At 35.0% G+C, this 17,255-nt stretch overlaps 1 protein-coding gene across 16 annotated transcripts in view; it reads right to left on the bottom strand.

Annotated features, from left to right (window-relative positions):
• Positions 1-17,255, bottom strand: part of ZMYND11 (zinc finger MYND-type containing 11) — a 153,871-nt gene that overhangs the window by 82,995 nt on the left and 53,621 nt on the right. The window contains exon 2 of one of the 16 annotated variants that reach the window (XM_077151680.1): positions 1,458-1,573. The exons of the other annotated variants lie outside the window; for them this stretch is intronic. The gene's annotated coding sequence lies outside the window, so the exon portion shown is untranslated. The remainder of the gene's footprint in view (positions 1-1,457; positions 1,574-17,255) is intronic. 16 annotated transcript variants of the gene reach the window in all.

Here is a 17,255-nt window from a genome sequence, read left to right as displayed (position 1 = left end):
GTTGACACTTGAAAGAGAAGTTTGCCTAATAGACAAGTCTAGGAGGAGGGGTATTCTAAGCATAATTGTGGAAAATAGCATATCTGAGGACCTGCCAAGAATCTAGTTTTTTTTAGTGTAACATGTGAATGGCAAGTAGCGAGAGAAAAGGGTGAAGAGGAAGGGTGGGGTATTAATACCTTGCACAGGATTTTGGACTTCAGGGGCAAGAGAAAAAGTTTTCAATAGTGGAGCAATTTGATAAAACAGTGTTTTGGAAAAACATCTCTGACACCAACCATAGAAAGAAACAGAGATGAGCAAGAGCAAGAGCTGGGAGCCCAATTAGGAACCTGCATAGGCAGGAAATGACAAGGGCTAGAACCCAGGTAGCAATAGGGAAGAGTGGATAGACTTAAAACATTTAAGTGTACCATTCAATCCAACTGGGGAAGAAAAAAATATATATATATTTTTTACCATTTCCATATTCAAACAGCATTCACTATTCCCCCCTAGCTACCAGATAAATTTCTCAATTCTGGTATTAAAGACCCTCCACAGTCTGATCCTACACAGTTCCACTACTCAATCCAGATGTTCTAGGTTCTTTTTCCTCTACTTGCCATGAACTTGCTCCCTAGCTTACTGTATTTTTACAATCTCCTTGCTGCTTCACCAAATCCCACCCAAATCTCAAGACCCTACTAATTCCATGTTACCACAAGGCCTTCCCTGACTCCCAATGACTCTCCCCATCCAATGAGAGTCTATGGTGTTTATTAATTAATATATTCTACTTATATAGGACTGAATCATATTCTGTCTTGTGATACTTCTCATATTATCTGGTACTATTGTTTTGTTCTTTAATGGCTACTCATATTTTCATATGCCTTGTCTATATGATTCCTTCACAGAACTGTAAAGAAATGTTAAACATGAAAATAGCTAGATGACAATCCAAGGAAAGAAAAATGCCGTTAAGATTTGGCATACTGGAAAAAAAATTGCTGTGAACTATGATTATTTAGAATCAATTAATTCTTCTGTAAACCTGTTATTGTGTAAAATAAATTAATAATGATAATAATAATTATTATTATAATAGTGGTAAAGTATATCTGCCCATCTGCTACTGTATCAAAATATGTAAGAACGTATAGATAAATACAGATTGAAATTAAAATAATTAACAATTATTTAAAGAATCCTTGGGATTACAAATACAGTATAATCTTAATCAATAGATTTTTTAATTTGTTTATTTCCAAAGAAGTAACTCAGGCAATGGCCACTCTCCTCCTCTCCATTAAATCTAATGAGGGAATGGAAATGGACAGAAAAGACATATCAAATAACTTAAATAAACAGTCCCTGGAAATCCTGGGTTTCATAATGTTAAATTCTAATAAGTAAATAAATAATTTATACCTAGTTGCAACTTCAAAGGCAACCTACACATGAAGAGGACTTACAGTTTGGGCTTATGTATATCTGTAGCGACAGGAAGAACTCCAGGAGAACTCAGAAATTTCAATGCCAAACATGTCACAAGAGGTCAGAAGTCACATTTTCTAACTGGGTTTTGACCCTAAAGTAAGCAATACATGTAATTAATTGAGGCCCTAATCTGAAACATTAACTTGAATGGGACTAGTCTACCAATCCAATGTTTAGTAATCATTTCTAATCATGCTAGTCACAAAGATGATCACCTCTAGAAATACTAACTCAAAGCAATTCAAGATGGGAAGAAAACTTAAAGATCATCAGTTGCTTCTTGTAGCAGTCAACAAAAGATACGTTGATGTCCCTTCCCCAAAAAATCAAACTATCTAGCCAATAATACTGGTAAAGACTAGTATAAAATCTATACTTATTTCAAAAATGTCTTTATTTTATAACTATCACTCAGAATACCTATGAAACGTCAATGCCATGCTATAATTACCTAAATTAGATATTAATTATTTGTTTGGCTCATTCAAGAGAAAAAGGAAGTGATATGTACAATTTGTAACTGAATATTAAATTACTGAAAATGTTAGAAAAATAACCTGACAATGAATCATGAATCAGTCTGGGAATCTTAGTTATTGAAAATTTAAATTGCATTTCTGTTACTGATTTTATTGTTATGCTTTTTTACCTTTTTGCCCCTTGGTTTAAAATCTGAAAACTGAAGGCTACCATTGTGAACTTAAACATTACAGCATTTTATTAACATTTGTTTTACATAAATGCTAAACAGTAAAATATTTCATAAAGCTTTAATTTCATGCCCCATCCAAATTTCAAAACACTGATTAATGTATTTGTGCTAATTATTACTTAACATTTATAGATATTTACTAAAAATGGAAACTACTCTTGACTATGCTTATATTCACAGATAATCCTAAACTTATTACTATGTTTTCTTCTTTATGTAATGACTGCACATCACAACCATCCTTCAGTTTCTAAAAATGTATAAATCTAACATTTTTTTACTGAAACACTAAAATTTATTTGTGTATTTAGCTCTCAAATAAGGTTGGACACCTATGGAATTTAATCTAATTAAATGAGGTTAATAAACATGAGCTTTGAAATCAGAAGGACAGTTTAACCATTCATTAAAAATCAAACAAAAATATATATATGTATTTTGATTTCAAATTGACTCCTTTTTAAAAATACATTCCATACCAAAATAACAGAACTTGTTAAAGACTAAGGACTCTTTCCTGGAAAGAGAGAGTGACAACTAATGGAGAGACTACTGCTATGAATCATGACATTTAGATAATATCAAGAATTAAGTGCACTAGACATTTCTAATGCAGATAAATTCCCCCATTTTGTTAGAGATAAGGAAGCTGTTATTACTCCCTAATAAGATTTCAGTTAACTATGAGGGGCTGAGGCATAAATGTTTTAAAAAGCTCCAATTTCTACTTTTAAATCTTTTTAAATCTGCAGAATGTCTTAATATTTAATGCTGTTGATACTAGATGTGGATAGGACTATATACAAACATTAAGAATGTCCTTGGATCTTCCTCTTTGAGAAGGAACTTTACTGTTTTTAGCTCTGTATTTTGATTTCAGAAAATATTTAGCGCCTCTACGCAGTGTCTTTTAATTAAATTAATTAGCTTATTTTTTTTTTTTAGAAAACTCACAGAATTGTTGTGAACTAGGAAGACTGTATTTTTTAAATCTCCTCCAAACCTTCTATACAGAGTTACCAGAGTAATAGCAAAATAAAAAAACCCTTGGATCACATCTATAACAAATTATGTAATGAGGAATCCCCACAAATCTAAAATATGAGCAGGTGAGGACACATCTTCAAGAGCTACAATACCAACTAGTATTAGTGCACCTTGTAGGAGAAAGCAGATGTCACAATGGAGTATCTAATGGAATTGAGTAGAGGAAGATAAAATGAACTACAGATATTCACTGGAAACGACAGTGGGATAATTTGAGAACAGGAGCTGAAACTGGATAGGGTTTTACATATTTCTACTTGAGATAATTCATGGTAATTCTTAAATTAACGGTGAAGTCTTAAGAGGCTAGAGCTAGAGCATAATGGACCCATAAACACTCAAAATTAACCAGGTAAAGCTCCGTCCCAGGGCAGAGAGCTATAATGGGAAGAAATAGCTAGGAATAGGATGATCAAAAATGAATGGAGTAATGTTCAAAAAAGACTTTCCGTAAAAGAAAAACAGGTACAAAAAAAAGGGTGGTTCCAAGAGGAAAAGGGGGGAGTGGGGGATAGGGAAAAAAACAGAGATCTCAGGAAATATGAGGCCATATATATATATTTTTTTATGTAAAAATACAAATGCTTTATGTGAAAATACAAAGGAAGGAAGAAATATCCATGCTATCACAATCCTCATTTCTGTAAACAGTCACATTGTGGTAGTTCATATTTATCACTACTTTCTTCCACTTTTTTTTTTATTAATTAACGGAAAAAAGAAATTAACCCAACATTTAGAAATCATACCATTCTACATATGCAATCAGTAATTCTTAACATCATCACATAGATGCATGATCATCGTTTCTTAGTACATTTGCATCGGTTTAGAAGAACTAGCAACACAACCGAAAAAGATATAGAATGTTAATATAGAGAAAAAAAAAGTAATAATAGTAAAAACAAAACAAAACAAAACAAAAAAAACCCTATAACTCAGATGCAGCTTCATTCAGTGTTTTAACATGATTATTTTACAATTAGGTATTATTGTGCTGTCCATTTTTGAGATTTTGTATCTAGTCCTGTTGCACAGTCTGTATCCCATCAGCTCCAATTACCCATTATCTTACCCTGTTTCTAACTCCTGCTGAACTCTGTTACCAATGACATATTCCAAGTTTATTCTCGAATGTCGAGTCACATCATTGGGACCATACAATATTTGTCTTTTAGTTTTTGGCTAGACTCACTCAGCATAATGTTCTTAGGTCCATCCACGTTATTACATGCTTCATAATTTTATCCTGTCTTAAAGCTGCATAATATTCCATTGTATGTAAATACCACAGTTTGTTTAGCCACTCGTCTGTTGATGGAGATTTTGGCTGTTTCCATCTCTTTGCAATTGTAAATAACGCTGCTATAAACATTGGTGTGCAAATGTCCGTTTGAGTTTTTGCCCTTGATTCCTTTGAGTAGATTCCCAGCAATGGTATTGCTGGGTCGTATGGCAATTCTATATTCAGCTTTTTGAGGAACCGCCAAACTGCCTTCCACAGTGGTTGCACCATTTGACATTCCCACCAACAGTGGATAAGTGTGCCTCTTTCACCGCATCCTCTCCAGCACTTGTCATTTTCTGTTTTGTTGATAATGGCCATTCTGGTGGGTGTGAGATGATATCTCACTGTGGTTTTGATTTGCATTTCTCTAATGGCCAGGGACATTGAGCATCTCTTCATGTGCCTTTTGGCCATTTGTATTTCCTCCTCTGAGAGGTGTCTGTTCAAGTCTTTTTCCCATTTTGTAATTGGGTTGGCTGTCTTTTTGTTGTTGAGTTGAACAATCTCTTTATAAATTCTGGATACTAGACCTTTATCTGATATGTCATTTCCAAATATTGTTTCCCATTGTGTAAGCTGTCTTTCTACTTGCTTGATGAAATTCTTTGATGCACAAAAGCGTTTAATTTTGAGGAGTTCCCATTTATTTATTTGCTTCTTCAGTGCTCTTGCTTTAGGTTTAAGGTCCATAAAACTGCCTCCAATTGTAAGACTCATAAGATATCTCCCTACATTTTCCTCTATCTGTTTTATGGTCTTAGACCTAATGTTTAGATCTTTGATCCATTTTGAGTTAACTTTTGTGTAGGGTGTGAGATATGGGTCTTCTTTCATTCTTTTGCATGTGGATATCCAGTTCTCTAGGCACCATTTATTGAAGAGACTGTTCTGTCCCAGGTGAGTTGGCTTGACTGCCTTATCAAAGATCAAATGTCCATAGATGAGAGGGTCTATATCTGAGCACTCTATTCGATTCCATTGGTCGATATGTCTATCTTTATGCCAATGCCATGCTGTTTGGACCACTGTGGCTTCATAATATGCCTTAAAGTCAGGCAGTGCAAGACCTCCAGCTTCGTTTTTTTTCCTCAAGATGTTTTTAGCAATTCGGGGCACCCTGCCCTTCCAGATAAATTTGCTTATTGGTTTTTCTATTTCTGAAAAATAAGTTGTTGGGATTTTGATTGGTATTGCATTGAATCTGTAAATCAATTTAGGTAGGATTGACATCTTAACTATATTTAGTCTTCCAATCCATGAACACGGTATGCCCTTCCATCTATTTAGGTCTTCTGTGATTTCTTTTAGCAGTTTTTTTAGTTTTCTTTATATAGGTTTTTTGTCTCTTTAGTTAAATTTATTCCTAGGTATTTTATTCTTTTAGTTGCAATTGTAAATGGGATTCGTTTCTTGATTTCCCCCTCCGCTTGTTTATTGCTAGTGTATAGAAATGCTACAGATTTTTAAATGTTGATCTTGTAACCTGCTACTTTGCTGTACTCATTTATTAGCTCTAGTAGTTTTGTTGTGGATTTTTCCGGGTTTTCGACGTATAGTATCATGTCGTCTGCAAACAGTGATAGTTTTACTTCTTCCTTTCCAATTTTGATGCCTTGTATTTCTTTTTCTTGTCTAATTTCTCTGGCTAGAACCTCCAACACAATGTTGAATAATAGTGGTGACAGTGGACATCCTTGTCTTGTTCCTGATCTTAGGGGGAAAGTTTTCAATTTTTCCCCATTGAGGATGATATTAGCTGTGGGTTTTTCATATATTCCCTCTATCATTTTAAGGAAATTCCCTTGTATTCCTATCCTTTGAAGTGTTTTCAACAGGAAAGGATGTTGAATCTTGTCAAATGCCTTCTCTGCATCAATTGAGATGATCATGTGATTTTTCTGCTTTGATTTGTTGATATGGTGTATTACATTAATTGATTTTCTTATGTTGAACCATCCTTGCATACCTGGGATGAATCCTACTTGGTCATGATGTATAATTCTTTTAATGTGTTGTTGGATACGATTTGCTAGAATTTTATTGAGGATTTTTGCATCTATATTCATTAGAGAGATTGGCCTGTAGTTTTCTTTTTTTGTAATATTTTTGCCTGATTTTGGTATGAGGGTGATGTTGGCTTCATAGAATGAATTAGGTAGTTTTCCCTCCACTTCGATTTTTTTGAAGAGTTTGAGGAGAGTTGGTACTAATTCTTTCTGGAATGTTTGATAGAATTCAGATGTGAAGCCGTCTGGTCCTGGACTTTTCTTTTTAGGAAGCTTTTGAATGACTAATTCAGTTTCTTTACTTGTGATTGGTTTGTTGAGGTCATCTATGTCTTATTGAGTCAAAGTTGGTTGTTCATGTCTTTCCAGGAACCCGTCCATTTCCTCTAAATTGTTGTATTTATTAGCGTAAAGTTGTTCATAGTATCCTGTTATTACCTCCTTTATTTCTGTGAGGTCAGTAGTTATGTCTCCTCTTCCATTTCTGATCTTATTTATTTGCATCCTCTCTCTTCTTCTTTTTGTCAATCTTGCTAAGGGCCCATCAATCTTATTGATTTTCTCATAGAACCAACTTCTGGCCTTATTGATTTTCTCTATTGTTTTCATGTTTTCAGTTTCATTTATTTCTGCTCTAATCTTTGTTATTTCTTTCCTTTTGCTTGCTTTGGGATTAGTTTGCTGTTCTTTCTCCAGTTCTTCCAAGTGGACACTTAATTCCTGCATTTTTGCCTTTTCTTCTTTTCTGATGTAGGCATTTAGGGCAATAAATTTCCCTCTTAGCACTGCCTTTGCTGCCTCCCATAAGTTTTGATATGTTGTGTTTTCATTTTCATTCGCCTCGAGGTATTTGCTAATTTCTATAGCAATTTCTTCTTTGACCTACTCGTTGTTTAGGAGTGTGTTGTTGAGCCTTCACGTATTTGTGAATTTTCTGGCACTCCACCTATTATTGATTTCCAACTTCATTCCTTTATGATCCGAGAAAGTGTTGTGTATGATTTCAATCTTTTTAAATTTGTTAAGACTTGCTTTGTGACCCAGCATATGGTCTATCTTTGAGAATGATCCATGAGCACTTGAGAAAAAGGTGTATCCTGCTGTTGTGGGATGTAATATCCTATAAATGTCTGTTAAGTCTAGCTCATTTATAGTAATATTCAGATTCTCTATTTCTTTATTGATCCTCTGTCTAGATGTTCTGTCCACTGATAAGAGTGGTGAGTTGAAGTCTCCAACTATTATGGTATATGAGTCTATTTCCCTTTTCAGTGTTTGCAGTGTATTCCTCACGTATTTTGGGGCATTCTGGTTCGGTGTGTAAATATTAATGATTGTTATGTCTTCTTGTTTAATTGTCCCTTTTATTAGTAGATAGTATCCTTCTTTGTCTCTTTTAACTGTTTTACATTTGAAGTCTAATTTGTTGGATATTAGTATAGCCATTCCTGCTCTTTTCTGGTTGTTATTTGCATGAAATATCTTTTCCCAACCTTTCACTTTCAACCTATGTTTATCTTTGGGTCTAAGATGTGTTTCCTGTAGACAGTATATAGAAGGATCCTGTTTTTTAATCCATTCTGCCAATCTATGTCTTTTGATTGGGGAATTCAGTCCATTAACATTTAGTGTTATTACTGTTTGGATAATATTTTCCTCTAACATTTTGCCTTTTGTATTATATATATCATATCTGATTTTCCTTCTTTCTACACTCTTCTCCATACCTCTCTCTTCTGTCTTTTTGTATCTGACTCTAGTGCTCCCTTTAACATTTCTTCCAGAGCTGGTCTCTTGGTCACAAATTCTCTCAGTGACTTTTTGTCTGAGAATGTTTTAATTTCTCCCTCATTTTTGAAGGATAATTTTGCTGGATATAGGAGTCTTGGTTGGCAGTTTTTCTCTTTTAGTAATTTAAATATATCATCCCACTGTCTTCTAGCTTCCATGGTTTCTGCTGAGAAATCTACACATAGTCTTATTGGGTTTCCCTTGTATGTGATGGATTGTTTTTCTCTTGCTGCTTTCAAGATCCTCTCTTTCTCTTTGACCTCTGACATTCTAACTAGTAAGTGTCTTGGAGAACGCCTATTTGGGTCTAATATCTTTGGGGTACGCTGCACTTCTGGGATCTGTAATTTTAGGTCTTTCATAAGAGTTGGGAAATTTTCAGTGATAATTTCTTCCATTAGTTTTTCTCCTCCTTTTCCCTTCTCTTCTCCTTCTGGGACACCCACAACACGTATATTTGTGCGGTTCATATTGTCCTTGAGTTCCCTGATACCCTGTTCAAATTTTTCCATTCTTTTCCCGATAGTTTCTGTTTCTTTTTGGAATTCAGATGTTCCATCCTCCAAATCACTAATTCTATCTTCTATCTCTTTAAATCTATCATTGTAGGTATCCATTGTTTTTTCCATCTTTTCTACTTTATCCTTCACTTCCATAAGTTCTGTGATTTGTTTTTTCAGTTTTTCTTTTTCTACTTTATGTTCAGCCCATGTCTTCTTCATGTCCTCCCTCAGTTGATCGATTTCATTTTTGAAGAGGTTTTCCATTTCTGTTCGTATATTCAGCATTAGTTGTCTCAGCTCTTGTATCTCATTTGAACTATTGGTTTGTTCCTTTGACTGGGCCATATTCTCAATCTTCTGAGCGTGGACCGTTACCTTCTGCTGTTGGCGTCTGGGCATTTAGTCAGATTCCCCTGGGTGTCAGACCCAACAAGGTTGTAAGATTTTTCTGTGAAATCTCTGGGTTCTGTTTTTCTTATCCTGCCCAGTAGGTGGCGCTCGTGGCACACGTTTGTCTCACATGTTTGGAAGGGATCCCCCCGGTCACCGCTCTCCGCGGCCTGGGGATTATCGATCCAATTCTCTCCGTTGGTTCGGGGGGCCACGCGTATTGGGGGCATCAGCCACCGCGGCTTGAGGGGACCCTGTGGCTGGTCGCTGGCCACAGCGGGCCTGGGGAATTCGCCACCGGACCAGGAAGTCGCCCGCGGGGGAGGGGCGTCGGTCACCAGCCGCCGCGGACTGGGGAATTCCCCACCGGACCAGGAAGTCGCCCGCTCGGCTTGGGTAGCCCTCTGATCCGAGACATGTAGCCGGACCAGGAAGCCGCCCGCAAAAGAGGGGCGCCGGCCGCCTCGGCATTGGAAACTTGCCTCTCCGAGACTCTCAGCCGGCCCGGGAAGGAGGGAGGGAGGAGCTCCAGCTGCCACAGCTGCCGCTGCTCGGTAAATCGCGCACCGTTCGGGGATCTCACCGCAGCCGAGTCTCGCAGTCAGACTAGCCAGTCCAGACTGGGGTACGCTGTGTGTCCATTCCCTGCCGTGGCCCCGGGAGCTGTTCTGCACTGTTTCAGTTCACCTAATAGTTGCTTTGGAGGAGGAACTAAGACGCACATACCTTACTAAGCCGCCATCTTGGCCCTGCCTCTTTCTCGAGGCCATATTTTTGACATTTCAAAAAAAAATACATAAGAAGGACCTTTAGAACCATAAATCTAAAAAAAAAACTATTCTGAATCATCTCTCCCTGAAGTAACTTTTGGAAAACATTTCACATTTAGAGACCAAGAAAAGGACTGTGTTTGAAGTGGCAGAAGAACATCCACACAATGAAAACATGCCAGAAAGATGTGCTTATAAAACAGATAGAAACTACAACCTGCTATTTCAAAACAATAAAAGACATTAAGAAAATGATAAAAGATACGGAAGGTATGAGTCAGAATTAGGAAAAAACTCAGAAATGAGTTAAATATTAGAAATGCAGCCTAAACTAGAAGATATACAGGAGTGACTACTCAGCAGGTAATGTCATAACAGAAGCTGCAAAAAAGGAAAAAATTAAACATCAAAAAGAAAAAAGAATTTAAATAATTTGATAGAAAAATGACAAATACAGAAAATAGGAGACGACGATCCAACATAGTATAAGAAAAGAATCCTAAAGAATAAAAAAAAATTACTGGACTTTAAAGAAAAAGGAAAAAAAAAAGTTCTGTAGGAATCCAGGCAAAACTGTTAAAATCACAATAGAAAGAAAATCAGATTATCTTCAGTCTTTTCAACAGAATGCTTTAAGCCAGAATATATATTATATGTGAAATACTCAAAGAAAGAAAAGGTAAGTCAAGGATTTTATATCCAGCGAAACTGACTTTCAAGTAAAAGGCTGCAGACCAGCTGTTATCAACATACAGGGACACAGGATAATTTTTTCCTATGAAGTTTTACTTAAGAATCTACTAGAGAATGAGCTTTGGATATCAACATAAGGATTAATGTTAAGTATAAAATATATATTTGCTTGTAGCAGCTAGACAAAACTGGGAGTGGTGAGTCTAAGGGAGAGAGTATAACATATAATTGCTATATTCTTTTTACAGTTTAGAATCAGTGCAATCATTTTTTTAAAAAAGGGGGAGAGCAATTTAAATTATTTCCTTGAGGCATATTATTGATTGTCATGTTGGTATTGCTACTTCTCAGACAGTTATGTATATAATGCTGGATAAAATGGTTGATTAATAATCATATGATATATTAAATTTTTATCATTCATGGTATCTTTGAAAACCACAATTCTCACCAGAGAAGAAAGAAGAGAATAAAATGTTAGATAGGAGTAAAATCCATACACATTGAAATGAAAAATATTAATATCAATTCCTGAAGTGCTTTAAATCTTTAAAATACTAAACATATATAAAAATTTCTTAACTCTCTCCATTGAAAAGGTCCCAAAAGAGAAAGCAGCAATGAGCATTCCAAGCAGCAAGAAATGCTAATAAAAGAAACAAGGGCCCCTTGGAGAAATCACTTGTTCTAGATATGGGGCAGGATATGTACAAGATGAATCATCTTGTCATATCAGAAAGGAAGGAAATTACGAAAGACTCCTGGAATCATGTCAAAAGGAACACAGGCACCAATTTGAAGATGCTCCAAATAGTCAAAGATGGGAAAATCTGAGACTTAATAAAGATTATTTCAAGCATGGATCAAAATATATCAAATTTACATGCATGAATTCTAAATGACACTTAAAAAAATAATAATTGGTCCCATCATTAGAGGATGCTATTTTGAACACTGGGAAATAAAGGGAAAGAATCAAACATTTATTCTACCTTTCCTTAAGAACCATACCATAGGGTAATCAAATAGTAGCTGATATGTCTTTATAGATATTCATGTCTTTATAGATATTGAATGATATGAACTATATGAAAATTCATATATATTCAATCATATATTGAAAGTTCAATAATATATTGAAAGATATGAACTATAAAGTTCATGTCTTTATAGATATTTCCAGCCCAAAATGGAAAAGATAAAATTAGACTATTATCATTTTGCAATACTTGTGAGTTATTGGATTTAGCCACAGAGCACCAATAGCTGCTAACATCATAAAATGAGAATCAACCAGGAGGTGAGAATCAACAATTTATGTACCTCCTGATAGAAGAACACACCACCACCTATCAAATAGTCTTGCCCCCATACCCAGCCTCTAGATAAAACTATCAATTTCCATGAAATATAAAGGACTGAGCAGCAGGTTAAATGAGACCACAGGGGTGAAACCAGCAAAACCCAGACTATGGGAAATCACAGAACAAATGACCCAGTTTCTTCAAGAAGTAAACTGCAGTCAGTAATCAATCAAACAAACCAGATGAATGACAAACCAATATGTTAAAAGAGACTTAAAAGACATATCATACCACACAGGGGTAAAGAAGACAGTGTCTGTATTTTAGAACCACACAAACTCTTTGAGACCAATGGAAGAAAGGTTTACTTATTCTGGAACTGAAATTTTCTGTCATGCATAATCTAACTCAACCTATCTGTATAAGCTGATTTGAACAATTGAAACACAGGGAGCCCAGAATAAGAAAAAGATTCTTTAATCCTGTATAGATTGTACTACCTGGATACATCCTAGAGTATATTAAGCAGATAATTAAAAAGTATTGGCAAAGTTCCTTGAGAGATGGGAGAAAGAATCTGGAGCTATTAAATCTTACTATCAGGTAATCCCCCGATATTGTGTCAAACTTTAGGGACACCTGAATCAACAGGCCATGCCCTCAATCCTGAGGTTTACTCGTGTAAAGCTTACGCTGGTAGCCAAGGAGCTTAGACTAACTATAGGCATGCCCAAGAGTTACTTCTGGAGGACCTCCTTTGTTGCTTAGATGTGGCCTCACTCTCTCTAAGTCCAACTCTGCAAGTGAAATCATTGCCCTCCCCACTATGTGGGACATGACATCTAGGAATAAAAGTCTCCCTGGCAATGTAAGAGATGACTCCCAGTGGTGAATCCAGCCCTAGCACCATGGGATCAACAATTCCATCTCAACCAAAGGGGGAAAAGAAGTGTAACTAATAAAGTTTCAGTGGCAGAGAGAGTTCAAATAGTCAAGAGGCTACTATGGAGGTTGCTCTTACGCAAACTTCAGTTAGACCTTGCTACCTATCATAACTTGCCAACCCCAACCAGCACCATTCCAGCCAATCCTAAAGAACACCTAGGGCAATATATAAGATCTCACAACGGTTCCATGCAATTTAGAGTAACTTTCCAGAAACCTATACCCTCCAGATGGGTCCCTAGTCCAGATAAGTCCTGAAACCTAGAGGGCCCAGCCTCTCCAGAACATCAGATAGTTCCATCTCCCTGCCCAGTATTAGTAACAGACCCTTTCAATACAGAAAATTGGAAAAAAAATTAGAATGGACATAGCCCAAGACCCCTAAAGAGAGGGATGGAAAGATCAAAGGTGATGGTGGAGTTACACAGTGAAGATAGGATTTAACAAATGAATATGAATGCTGAATCATTAAACTGATATCTCTTTTAGTCTCCAGCATCTTAGAGAAGCTAGAAGTAAAACCTAAAATTATGGAAATATAACCCATGTCAAACTCTGAAATATTTTCTACAATAATTGTGGTGCTGTGCTTTGAAATTCATTGCTTTTTCATATATATGTTATTTTTCATGAAAAAAGAAGGAAAAAAGTTGACTGTGATAATAAAAAATATTTATTAAGCCTTCTAGCCTCCTACTTTCTGGAGCAGCTAGAAGGAAGAATCTAAGAGGATCATACGGTAGCCTATGACAAACTCTGGGATCTGTCCTGTAATTGCTTTTTTTTTTTTTCTTTTTTTTTTACATGGGCAGGCACCAGGAATTGAACCCGGGTCCTCGGGCATGGCAGGCAAGCATTCTTACCTGCTGAGCCACCGTGGCCCACCCTGTAATTGCTTTTTGATGAGTGCTTTGAAAACTATTGCTTTTTTATTTATTTGCTTTGTATATATGTTATACTATACAATAAAAAAATTTTTTAAAAAGACACATCATACAAACATAAAAACTAGCAGAACCATATCATCCTACGGAAGTAAACTACAGTATTAAGATGTACCAGGTATCCGAATATTAACATTACATGACTGAAACTGTACAGCTTTTATTTTTAATAATGGAGCCCCTCTGAGAGAGTTCAAATAGAGTCAAGAGGCTATACTGGAGGTGACTCTTATGCATGCTTCAGTAAGACACTGCTACGTATCATAACTTGCCAAACCCAACCAAAACCATTCCTGCCAATCCTAAAGAATACCTAGGGCATTATCTAAGTTTCTACAAAGGTTCTGTGCACTAAGGTAACTCTCCAAAAGCTACAACCTCCAGATGGGTATGTGGACCAGGTAAGTCTTGAAATGCAAAGGGGCTAGCCTTTCCAGAACATCAACTAGTTTCATCTCCCTATCCATATTATTGACAGCCCCTTTCAACATGAAAAAGTTAGAAAGGGCACAGCCCAAACACTCCTAAAGAGTGAGAGAAAGATCAAAGGTGATGGTGGAGTTATACAGAGAAGGTCGGGTTTAACAGTGTGTATGCGTGCTGAATCATACTGATATTTCTCTTAACCTCCAGTACCTTAGAGTAGCTAGAAATAAAAGCCTAAAATTGTGGAATTGTAACCATATCAAACTCTGAAATCTGTTCTACAACTAATTGTTGTGATGTACTTTGAAATTTATTGCTTTTATGTATATATGTTATTTAGAGAGAAGGAGGAGTGTAAAAGAAAAGATAGGATTTAACAAATGAGTATGACTGCTGAATACTGATATTTCTGTTGGTCTCCAGTGTCTTGGAGCAGCTATAAGAAAAAACCAAAAATCATAGAACTGGAGCCCATACCAAATTTTAAATCTGTTCTATAACTACTTATTAAAATGTACTTGGACATTTTTAAAAAATAAAATAAATTTTTAAATTTAAGAAAAAAAATGGGACCACTCAATAGTTAAATTACAGAATTAAACTTGATGATTATGTATACATTCCTGGCAATAACCCTATTGCAGCCTTCAGTAACAAGCTATTTTATTTGTAAAGATTAAAGGATTAATGACTATATATATATAATATATATATATATATACACTGTTGACAAAAATTTAATGACTATATGGGCATTCTTGACGAAACTCTACCATAGCCTTCAATAACTTATGATATTGGAAAGATTAAAAGATACTTCTATGTCCAAACTTGGCTGTTAACTAAGCAGAGTGATTTTATTTAAAATGAATCCAAGGCTTAACAAGTAGCTGTCTAGAGTGCAGAATAGGAATATTAGGCTTTAAAGCAAAAGATCTGACTTCTTGTCATAGTACAATGCTACTTCCTAATTTACCTTAGGCAAAGATAATAAGCAAGGAAATTACATTAATCAAGAAGAAGAGCACTAGACTAGTCAGTTACTTAGACAGTTACTTCTTGGAGCTGATGGCCTAGCAAAAAATGATTACAAATGTGATTAATGTTATGAGAGAAGTACAGGATGCTATGAAGTGAGCCACCTTAATAAAAAGAAATATGCTATACCTTTCAAACGAGATAGGCAGAAGAAACATTGGGAACAACACTTAAACCATTTAACTACTGATTTTTTTTTTAATCTTTAGATAAGACTGATAAACCAAAGACTATTTGGTAGGTAAATATATTTATTCATATTTATCTTAAGAACTATGGGCCTTTGGAAAAATAAGCTTTGGTACTCTTTAAAGCTGTACTGATAAAGAAAGGAGAAAAATGAATACTTTAGCAACAATCCATAATGCAAAGTGAGATGCAGGCAAACTTCCTAATATCTTTTATTATAATTTAACATGTGTACACATGTATATACATATAGATGCTATGATAATCTATAAGATATCTGCACCCATTACTGTGGGTAGTTAGTTCTCAGACAGTAGGATGCTATAACCTAACAGGAGCATTAATGGCCAAACTATGTACACTATCATACTAGGAATTTATGATAATATCCATAAAGCTTTTAGAGAAAGATGCCATAGAATTAGCAAGAATAGTCTGAAAACTTGAATACTTCAGTCAAACTTAAATGACTTCAATTTTAAAAAATTAAATTCAAAGAACAGTAACTAAGTTCAGCATTCTTCTGTATACAATTTTGATGCATACAAACCAGATTTTTAAAAAATCCAAACCACAGGAAAATACTTACTGCTTTTTATTCTTTGAGACTTTTAAAAATGTTGTTTATACCAGTATTACCTCACTGTAACTTGTATGTGGTCACCATGCTTCAATCTGTTTGCTTTATTAAAAAATGTAATAATTATAATAATGTACTATGTATATCAGTTTTATTTTCCACATAGGTATTTTTTTTCTCCTTCTGATTAGTCTATAGGGGCTAACAGCTGTAAATGGCCAACTTTAAAATTTTCAAAGGGTCAGTATAGTTAGAGCAGCATATAGTATCATCCCATTTCTTTCTCCTTTTCCTTCTCTCTTACATAAATTTTATAATCTTCTTCACCAGAATACAGATTAGGAAAAAGTATAAAGTACTCAATTTTTTTTTTTTTTAACATGGTCAGGCACTGAGAATCGAACCCGGGTCCTCAGGCTAAAGTACTCAATTTTGTTACTCTTTAATAAAGGCAAAAAAAATTATTTCAGAGGATAATGAGGAAAACATTTCTTAAATGAAGTTTTATACAAGTTGATGGTGGAGTTATACAGAGAAGGTAGGGTTTAATAAATGAGTATGATTGCTGAATCATTATATTGATAGGTTTTAGCTAGAAGAAAAAACTTAAAATTGTGGAATTATAACCCATACCAAACTCTGAAATCTACTCTACAACTAATTGTTCTCATGTGTTTTGAAGTTTATTGCTTTTTTGTATATGTTATTTTTCACAAAAAAGAAAAAAGTCGATTGTGATAATAAATGCACAACTATATGATGATATTGTGAACCACTAATTGTACACTTTAGATGATTACATGGCATGTGAATATATATCAATAAAAAATTTTCCTAATGAGATTTTGTACATTATCTGTTTTCCATTTTTTTAAGCACTGAAGAATGTGGGGGAAGAATAGATGTAAAGAAATGCTATCTAAATAAAAAAAAATCATCAGAACTTTTTAAAAAGATAAATTGAGTTTTATTCCTTTTAAAATACTTAGAAAACCAAATGTAACAAAACAAAGTTCCAATTTTAAGACACTTTTAATTAGTATTACAATATATAAATAGCATATTCATAAAGTTTGATTTCTTCTTTCCTGAAAATCTTTGTCTATACCAGGAGAAATAGGTTAAGAAACTAAAAAATCAAAATGCT

This window comes from Tamandua tetradactyla, chromosome 1 (genome assembly GCF_023851605.1).
Source record: "Tamandua tetradactyla isolate mTamTet1 chromosome 1, mTamTet1.pri, whole genome shotgun sequence".
In the NCBI taxonomy this organism is placed as follows: Eukaryota; Metazoa; Chordata; class Mammalia; order Pilosa; family Myrmecophagidae; genus Tamandua; species Tamandua tetradactyla.
Note: the sequence above shows the minus strand (reverse complement) of the source record. Positions and strands in the feature narration are given on the sequence as shown.